The sequence below is a fragment of the Lycium ferocissimum genome, chromosome 9 (genome assembly GCF_029784015.1).
Source record: "Lycium ferocissimum isolate CSIRO_LF1 chromosome 9, AGI_CSIRO_Lferr_CH_V1, whole genome shotgun sequence".
In the NCBI taxonomy this organism is placed as follows: domain Eukaryota; kingdom Viridiplantae; phylum Streptophyta; class Magnoliopsida; order Solanales; family Solanaceae; genus Lycium; species Lycium ferocissimum.
Window position 1 is genome coordinate 68,419,629 of NC_081350.1, and position 8,770 is coordinate 68,428,398.

Consider the following 8,770-nt stretch of genomic DNA (forward strand, 5'->3'; position numbering starts at 1 on the left):
TTTCGATCTCAAAAGGATCCGCTAAGGTACATTTTCCCCAACCTATGCCCTGGGGGTTTGGGCCAAGTGGAAAATGTGTTAAGTGAGTTCCATTCAATACGCCCAGGGCGTTAAAGGGCAAAGGGGCTTCGGGGGGGAAGTCCCATAGATGACAATCCCGTACCCTTGTGGACATACTTCCCATATGAAGAAATAATGACAATTGAGGGCAAAGAAAGTGAAGACGAGTCAGGATAGAAAGTATACTTTGACGGAGTGGTCAACTTTAAAGTATCAGGAATCCGAGCCGTCTTGGTTTCAGACTCGGGCCAATATTATCCAGTGGCAGCCAAGTTGAGCTTTAGTTGCACCAACATCATGACTAAATATGAAGCATGTATCTTGGGTCTACATTTAGCCCTCGACATGGTTATGAAAGAACTCCAGGTAATCGGCGACTCAGACTTGCTAATTCATCAGGTTCGAGGAGAGTGGGCCACTAAAAATAAAAAGATCATACCGTATGTTGGAATTGTGCAAAGATTAGTAGATCGGTTCCAAGAAGTCAAGTTCAAACACATACCGAGAACCCAGAATGAGTTTGTTGATGCATTGGCAACAATAGCGTCTATGATTCAGCACGAAATGAGATACACATGAATCTGTCAAAATTGAGATTAAGATCCAACCGACCCTATTGTACTTTCGTAGGTAAGGCCCCGATGGAAAACCTTGGTACATTGACATTAAAATGTTATTGGAGAAAGGAGAATATCCAGAAGGAATCACCTTAAATCAAAAGAGGACTATCTGGAAGTTAGCGAATGGTTTCTTCCTCAACAAGAACGTCCTGTACAAAAGAACTCCGGATTTGGGATTGCTTAGATGTGTTGACTCGGTTGAAGCCATAAGATTGATTGAAGAAGTACATGCTGGAACCTGTTGGCCTCACATGAATGGGTTCGTGCTAGCAAAGAAAATCTTGAGAATTGGTTATTACTGGATGACCATGGAGAATGTCTATAGCAAATTCATCTAGAAATGCCACAAGTGTCAGATTCACGGAGACTTGATAAAGGTCCCTCCGACAAAACTGAATGCTATGACATCACCTTGGCCATTCACCGCTTGGGGCATGGATGTCATAGGACCAATTGAGCCAGCTTGGTTGCCATATATTACTTCACCAAGTGGGTGGAAGCAGTATCTTATTCATCAGTAACAAAGAAAGTAGTCACAGATTTTGAGCGCAACAAAATCATATGCCGATTTGGTATCCAAGAATCAATATTAATAGACAATGGGGCTAATCTGATTAGCCACTTGATGAAAGACATGTATGTGCAGTTCTAAATCACTTACCAAAATTCAACCGCATACCGACCGCAAATGAATGGGGCTGTAGAAGCCGCCAACAAAAATATCAAGAAAATCCTCCGAAAGATGATTGATAACTTCAAAGACTGGCATGAACAATTTCCTTATGCATTACTGGGATATCGTACTACTACCAGAACTTCAACTGGGGCCACTCCATACTTGTTGGTGTATGGTGCAGAAGCGACAATACCGAGCCAGTAGAAATCCTTTCAGCCGGATAATATAAGTGAAGTTGGATGATGCGGAATGGATCCGCAAAAGATATGAACAACTGGCTTTGATAGATGAAAAGCGGATGATTGCTGTTTGCCAAGGCCAACTATACCAACAAAGAATGGTGCGGGCTTTTAAAAATCATGTGAGAACTAGGGATTTTCAAATCGGGCAATTGGTGCTCAAACGAACATTCCCTAATCAAGAATAATACAAAGAAAAGTTAATGTCACGTGACCCGAACGAGAGGAGGGCCGTGACGGGAACCGTGCCCTCGGGTACCTCTTGTTATACTATCGTATTCACGTAAGGTGAGAGCCACATGGCTTACTCGTAACTTATATACATCGATAGTGCTAATCTCGTTGAGCAACTGACACATTTATATCATCATCAATAACAATGCCCATATCCCATATACACAAGCCGACGAGGCTATCAAAATGATATACTAAATATAAGCCGACAAGGCTACACGATATCTAACCATACAGTAATACTGAGCCTACGAAGAGTATGTCACATCGTATAGGCGGGACGGGGACCCGCCATGCCCTTATGTATGTGCAAAGAATAATAATACAGTAGCTCGGAAGAAATGAAGGCTCCCTCTATGTAGTCCCTAAATAAGAAGTCTACGGATCAAGCACATCTGTCCTTTCCCTGGGGCGCGCGCGGCGTCCCGCGACAAAATGACGTCGGTACAAATAATGTGCGAGTATATAAAGGCATAATCAACATCATAATAGGAGCATAACGGACGGCGCAGAAATAGCATAAGATGGGAGAATCGGGGAGATAGTAGCCATCATCGTAATTGCTAACGTCTTTCATAGGGACCTTCGTTTTTAGTGCGTGCTTGTGTACGTACATATATACGTATACATATATCCATATACATATTCGTATCCGTGTTTATATACATATTCGCATCCCGAGCATACCGAAACCATGAAGGTTCGGTAGTTTCACATACCGTACGACAAGGCTCGGTGTCGTACATGCGACCCTACCAGAGCTCGGTGTTATCGGTGCTGCTTCAGGTAGTGTGCGCGCAATAGATATCATACCCGGCCATATAAGCTCGGTGTTACATAATAGTCATAGATACTTAGACACGTATACATAAAAGTCCATAAGTATCATCAACATCATTGCCATCATCGTTTCTTTACATCTATCCTTATAGGGTCAACTATCATATAAAGGAAGTACTAGTATCGTGAAAGTATCGAGAATCGCGGAGAGCTTTGGTACTCTTAGAGGTAGAATCATTTATAAATCATTATGGAACTCATGAAAGGATATATATACATATATAGCAAGGGAACTATGCCTTAATGAAAGAAGGGTTAGCCTTACATACCTCTTTGACTTCTTAACTATTTAGCGTTCACCATTGAAACTTGAATAATCTACATTTAGAAGGATTCATACCATGGTTAAGCCTTAATGATACTCTTCAATTCAAACTAGGATAATTCATGTTCTAATGAAAATTGGGCTGCATTCCAGCCCATTTAACTTCCACTATATCCAAAACAACTCCCAGCAACTATAATAATATCCTGATATCATAATCAAGTATTCACGTTCGACTTAGCCTTCAAAATTCATCCTTATGTTTAACTTATGCTAGCAACTTCATACCCGTTTAGCACATTTTTTCATAATAATGCTTCCTCGTAATTATTACCTTCATTAAGATTATATCCGTATGTCATCTTAAGAATCATAACTCGGTTAGCTTACTACTCAAAAACATCATAAAAACTACATTTAGAACTCATCTTCTACTTTCTCCTTCTACCCAAGTTGTTCAACAACTAAAAATTCTTGATAACATGTAATAAGCATGAAAACTAAACTTTTTATCTCATAAGAATGAGCTTTGGAGCAAGCTATCAACTTATATGAAAACCACTAACTTGATATCTAAAGAATTCTTGGAGTCTAATAACCCTAGCAAGGCTTCTAACACATGGGTATCTTGATTCTTGCCTCTTGATATTTAATCTCCCTTGTATTTTGGCTTGGATTAGTTTATGGAGTTGAAGAGAGGGTTTTTAGAGAGCCTTTGGATCTGATTTGGTGAAATGAAATGTCCAAATGAAGTGGAGTAAATTATATAAAGCGGAACTTAAAATCTCGTCGGAGCAGTCTGCGCCCATTTTGGCGGGCCGTAAAAATTCCTACGGACGTCAAAATGGTTCGTAATTGCGACTACCCGATCAAATATGGTTCTTGTGACCATTTTGGCGGTAGCTGGTGCAGTTTGACGGACCGGGGGCATTTCTGAGGTCGTCAAAATTCACTGCGGGCCGTCAAATGATACAGAAATTTTCTTCTCGGACGATGCTGGCGTAAAACATGCATAACTTCTTACTCAGACGTCACATTGACGAACGGTTTATTGCATTGGAAACTAGACTCGGTGAAATTCAATTTTGACAAAAGAAACACACCAAAAATCCTCATATTATAGGAGATATGGCTCCCCCAATCTGGACCAAAATCCTGTCCGAAAATTTTGCAAAGTTTTGCCAAAGTTCCCACAAACTCCATTCCTTTATTTGTTTGTTCTTAAATCCTTCCATAGCTCATTTCATGGGATTAAACCCCCATAAACATAATATGGGAACATGTAATCTCACATATCCTAAGGTAACTCCCGTTTCCACGATTAGGACAACTACCGCCTAATGAATCTCAACGGACGAAACTACGAGGTGTAACAAGTTCGCACCAAACTAGCAAGGCCCCCTTTATGGTGCAAAACGTACTATCAGGAGGAGCTGTAGTACTTGCTGAAATGGATTGTCAGGAGTGGCCAAGAGAAATAAATTCAGATGCCATCAAGAGATACTACGTATGAAGAAAAAGACGACTGCGAAGATTCAGAGTTTTTATAGTTTATGTTGCTTTGATTACGCTTCCTTTGCTTGTAATTTTGCATTATTAGAAAAAACCAAATCCAAAATTATGTACAAACTATGCAAGGACCTGATTCCCTATGCTTATAAGGGGATACGTAGGCGCTTATCCAAGCTCGGTCGCTTTAACCAAAAAAAAAAATCCCAAAATTATGTGTTTTGAACTATGCTATGACCTGATTCCCATTTGGGATATGTAGGCGCTCTTTTGAGTTCGGTCTCACAAAAAATTTCCAATATGTTTACCCCGAACTACGTTTCGGCGTTCACAAAGAAAGCGGGGATACGTGAAACTCTCCCAAGCTCGGTCATTCCAAACAAAATTCCCAATAAACCTTAGGAAACCTCAAAAATGTTTTAGCAAGAGACAGATAAAGGTAACCCCACAGAATGTTTTAACAAGAGACAGATAAAGGTAACCCCACAAGAAAACTGGGGCAGAATTTTTGAGAGAACCTCAAAAATTCTTTAAATATATCAGTTCAAAGGAACAGACTGACTAAAACTTCCATACTGGGGCAGAATTTTTGAGAAGGACCTCAAAAATTCCTCAAGCGTGGTAAAATCAAGAATTGACAAGTACACACTTACACTGGGGCAAAATTTTTGAGAGGATCTCAAAAATTCCTTCGACATAGTTAAATTCAAGTTGGTATAAAGATGTATACAAACTGGGGCAAAATTTTCGAAAGGGATTCAAAAATTTCACAAGTCGAGATCAAGAAGGAGAAAAATAGGCGGAAGACGTTGTTTGAGTAACCAATGTCATGACATTAAAAGGGCGTATGTAAAATATTATTTTGCAAAACATATAGAATATACCAAAATACGTATATTCTCAAAAAATCAGCGCCCAAAAAACTTTTTGGTTCTGCTAGAAAAAATAAAAGATTTTAAAGAAAATGAACGTCACTTACGCAAAATGTGAACGGAAGAAGTCCATGGCGGGGAGAGCGGTCGGCAAGTATAGGAGCGACAAATTTTACATGGATGCCGGAATAGACAAGCATGGATGTTTTACACTAAATCGTTTGCTAGAATGTTTAAAACGGGTAACGACAACAAGCCAAGTGAAGAAGAAGCACGGACGAATAAGCGAGCGCAAAAGAGTATACGAAAGGGTAACGATGCCCTCCACCTGGTAAGGATTCGCTTCCACGGCGATTAAGTTTGTTCATTTTTTACCGGAAACACTAAGATTTTTACAAAAAAAATTTCAAAGACTACTAAAAGATATAATCACGGTACCAAAATGCGGGTCCTCACTAAACGGTGACAGGACCCGACACAAACCGTCACATGGCTTGCCTTGATACATAGCTGAGTGGATGTCCAAAAATCTAAAACTTTAAAATGACGCGTTGATATCGGTATTGAAATGCCGTATTCACAATCGAGTCTAGTCCTTTTGGAAGATGTGAACCACGTAAACCCGGCGGGTATTCTTCCTGAGTCAAAAAAGGAAGGTGTAAGTCTTGCCAGGGTAAGCTTCATTCCTCAAAATAACGATATGGATGTAACTGATACGTGCCGAAAGGGCTGAGTCGTCATCCCTATATATAGCCAAAATAGGTAGCATAATTCTGAGGTTGATGTCCACAATCGTTGAAATACGAATGTGATTCCTATATCAAGATTTGCGGTCGCTATTGCGATCGTTTCAATTTAACATAATCGTAGGTTTGAGATAGTAGAAGTTAGCAAGAAAGGCACGCAGATATCACGTTAGTTAACTTGAAAATTCGACAAATGTTGTAATTACAGACTTGGGGGGTTAATAGTCATCATGAAAAGGAATGTAATCTTGCTGAGTGTCGGTCTACGTTGGGTATTTTTTGAATATAAGTGATGTGGTCTGTTTGGTATACCGTAAGCTTCGTATGAGGATAACGATGCAGTCGACACCAGATTCGCGACAGTCACCGCAATATGTGAAAATGATGTGAGTCCAAATTTTCAAGGGTGGCGGATGTCCTAAGAAATAAAAATGACCCCGCACGTGAAAACACAGTTTTCATTAGTAACATCTTACTTACAAAAATGACAACTGGACTGGGGTGTGTAGGTTCGCATTTATGCGGTATAGCTCGACCCAGATCCCAACTGAAGTGATCATTTAATGATGAAAACATTTGAAAATGACGAAAAAATAGCCAATCAAAGTCTCGTGATTATTATCCAGAGTAGATCATTTTTTCAAAAAATACACAAAAAACACACATTTACAGGAGAAAAGAAAGAAGGCGGACAAACATTTGTAAAGGACAGACATAATATCAACAAAACGGCAAAATGCCACTCAGGTATGACGACATTAAAATAAAAAAATTTCAAAAAGACTAACATGTAGGACTCAGCATTTGGAAACGAGCTAGAAGCTACCGAAGATGGAAGCAAAAATCGGATTCAAAACATGCGGAGCGAAGGTGGAACTTTTTCTTGGGCAACCGGTCAAAAATCATGTACGAGAGTCAAGATTTCTACACTAGGGATTGGGGATCACTTTAAACATCAACACTAATAAGTCCTTTCCAAAAATCGCCTCCGGTTCGAATTTTCAACCGGAAATAGCCAAAGGGATATTCTGTTACACCTTGGAATTTTGTGTCGCTCGCATTATGAACATGCCAATGTAAAACTAAAGTGGACATGAAGCCATTGTAAGGTGAAGAAGGATGTTTGATGATTCTAATTAAGATTCCAAGGGCATTTGAGGCCAAGGAAGTAAGTCGTCGGTGAAAATTAAGGTTAAGCCATGTTTTGGGAATTTCATACCATTTGAGCTGTGCATTGCCTAGCATCACCTTGAGAGAGAGTTATGAGGTCCCTTAGATGGTTAATGAACAGTTATGTAAGTGTTAAGAAGGTTCCACAAGGATTGGAAGTCAAATGAATGACGAAAAGGAGGCGAGTGATTATTATCCGGTAGATCATTTTTTCAAAAAATACACGAAAAACACACATTTACAGGAGAAAAGAAAGAAGGCGGACAAACATTTGTAAAGGACAGATATAATATCAACAAAACGGCAAAATTCCACTCAGGTATGACGACATTAAAATAAATTTTTTTCAAAAAGACTAACATACGTAAGGACTCGGATTTGGAAACGACAGAAAGCCTCAAGATGGAAGCAAAAAATCGATTCAAAACATGCGGAGCGAACGTGAAACTTTTTCTTGGGCAACTACGGAGTCGGAGGATTGGGGATCACTTCAAACATCGTAAGTCCTTTCCAAAACCGCCTCCGGTTCGAATTTTCAACGAAAGGGATACATTTACACCTTGGAATTTTATGGGATTATAACATGCCAATGTAAACTAAAGTGGACATGAAGCCATTGTAAGGTGAAGGATGTTTGATGATTCTAAGATTCGAGGGCGATTTGACAAGAGTACTGCCGGTGAAAATTAAGGTTAAGCCATGTTTTGGGAATTTCATACCATTTGAGCTGTGCATTGCCTAGCATCACCTTGAGAGAGAGTTATGAGGTCCCTTAGATGGTTAATGAACAGTTATGTAAGTGTTAAAGGTAGATTGGAAGTCAAAATGAATCCGAGAGTAGTTTTAAAAACGTTCTATTTTCTATAAACGGTTATAACCGTGGCGAACATGGATTTGCCCCACTTATACCACCGTATAAGTGTCTATAACCAAGACGGGCAACTTTTCTTTGTATAAATAGATGACCCTTGTTCTATTTTCTCAAACATTTCCCCAAGTCTTAAAAGCTCCCAGAACCTTCTCTCAAACTTATTCTCCACAAACCCAAGGGAGATTAGAGATCAAATAGCAAGAATCAAAGGATCCAAGTGTTGGAAGGCTCAATAGGGTTTGTGGAACTCAAGATTTTCTTTGGTATTGAAGCTAGGGTTTTCATACAAGTTGATAACTTGATCCAAAGCTCATTCCTATGATATAAAAGGTTAGTTTCCATGACTATTTCATGTTCTTAAGAAAGTTTGGTTGTTGGATAACTTGGATGAGGGAAGATAGTAGAAGATGAAATTCAAATGTAAATTCATGATATTTTGGTAACTTACCATAGGAGGTTATCATTGTTATAATGTTATGATTATAATCTCGTTATGAAGAATGTATCATGATGACGAAAGTGTTGTGTATGATTGTGTAAAGGGTTGGTGTGAAGTTGTTGATATAAGTTGAATGTGAGAATGAATTGTGAGCTTAATGAAAGCTTGACTTCTTGGTTATATGATATTGGGGATGTTATTATAATTGTTTGGGAGTTGTTGTGCAATA